Below are 1,894 nucleotides of genomic sequence, written 5' to 3'. Positions count from 1 at the left end.
ACAAAAATGTCCTTACAAAAAACAACATCATCTCGGCACCACCAATGGGTGACATGCCCTAAATTTTGTTGCTAACCCTACCGCTACCGGACTGAAGCCAATGGCCGCCCCATCCCATCCTGGAGCGACGGACGCAAGGAGAGGGGCCCTCGGCCTCGTCGGGGAGCAGAAAGAAAGAACAGTTGGTTCAATTATCGAGCTTAACAAGTATTATCAATTTAATTAACCAAATTGCAAATTTGGGTGCCATGATAGTTCCCCTCGCCGATGTTAAAGGAGTCGATGAGGACATGCATGCATGCACTCATATATTTTTGCAGGCGACATGCCGACATCTATTAAAAATTGTGTACAGTATAAATGTACAATATAGTACTTTCTTCGCAAAAATAAATAAAAATATAAAAGTGTTTAGATCACTATTGTATTATCCTTTATGCAGGGAGTATTATCTTATCATCAAAATCACAGGTCCTACTCTCTTTTAAGAACTACCTACGTTTTATTTGTCATGACCACATGTCCACATTTACAGAGGATTAATATAAACCATGGGTTGCTTATGAGTACATCTGACACGCACGTGGCCTACTACGTATCAGAGTGTATATAGATATATTTTTGAATATGGATACGTAGCAAAATGAGTACATGTTACGGATGTGCTCATTATGATGTTATAACATGTCCACATTTTTGAATACTCATTATAAATATCCACATCCATACATATATTTTTGAATATGGATACATAGCAATATAAACTACATACGGAGCAAAATGAGTGAATGTCGTACACAAACTATTATGAGTACATCACATGCTTGGTGACGCATGCATTTGGAGCATCCGTTCCTCGTCCAGCCAGGCTAGAAGCCGTTCAAGTGGGCTGCGCCCACCCTGATCCTGTTGCATACTACTCCCTCCGTTTCTTAAATATATAAGTTTTTCTAGAGATTTCAATACAGACTACATACATACGGATGCATATAGATATAATTCAGAGTGTACAACATTCACTCATTTTGCTCGGTATGTAGTTCATATTGGAATCTCTAAAAAGACTTATATTTAGGAACGGAGGGAGTACGAGATTGCACAAAAGATGTGTCTGATGTATGCATGTGCATCTGTCAGTCAATCCTTAATCTTTAACTCCTCTGCTGCGAGGCTGAACGTGACAACGTGATTATGCTGATTTGGTGTATATGGCAGCTTTGTAATGATCTGATCCATGAAAAAAGTGTACCTTCAGTCCATGTTACGGTCGAGTACCTTGCTAGCTACATGAAGTCCATTGGCAATGTAAGTAGATACAGTACGGACGAGATACTCAAGGGTAAGATGCCAGTAGATGATTTCATCCCACCTATGGTGAAGAAGTCTCCTGCAGTCCTGCTCCTCATAGGCCTTGGCCGCCACCATTCTGGGATCATGTTGCCTTGTCTGTGGATGGTTCCATTTTGATGAAGAGTGGGGCGGCGGCGGCAGGTATGATTCTACGGCGATATGATGGTTCTGTCATTTTTGCAGCTTATCAGTTTGTGTTTAACTGCAATGACGCCCTGGAGGTTGAAATCCATGCAATCATGTAGGGGATGGCTTTGGCGTTACAACACTCTAGCCTCCCCGTCATTGTCCAATCGGACTCCACGGAGGCCTTATCCTGTATTACTGGTGATTGCTTATTCGTTCGGCATACAATCATCTTGTTGCAGAAATCAAAAGTTTAATGGTGGGTAGGGTGTTTATTCCTCAGAAACATAGTAGAGACCAATAGAGTTGTCGACTGTTTAGCGAATTATAGTTGTACGGAGTGCACAACGGCTGTGTGGTTGCATCAAGGACCCCATGTATGGAGGAACTTTTGCCTCGTGACTATAACTCTATAATC

This window comes from Triticum dicoccoides, chromosome 4B (genome assembly GCF_002162155.2).
Source record: "Triticum dicoccoides isolate Atlit2015 ecotype Zavitan chromosome 4B, WEW_v2.0, whole genome shotgun sequence".
In the NCBI taxonomy this organism is placed as follows: domain Eukaryota; kingdom Viridiplantae; phylum Streptophyta; class Magnoliopsida; order Poales; family Poaceae; genus Triticum; species Triticum dicoccoides.
The sequence above is the reverse complement of the archived record's forward strand: the minus strand, read 5'-3'. Positions refer to the sequence as shown.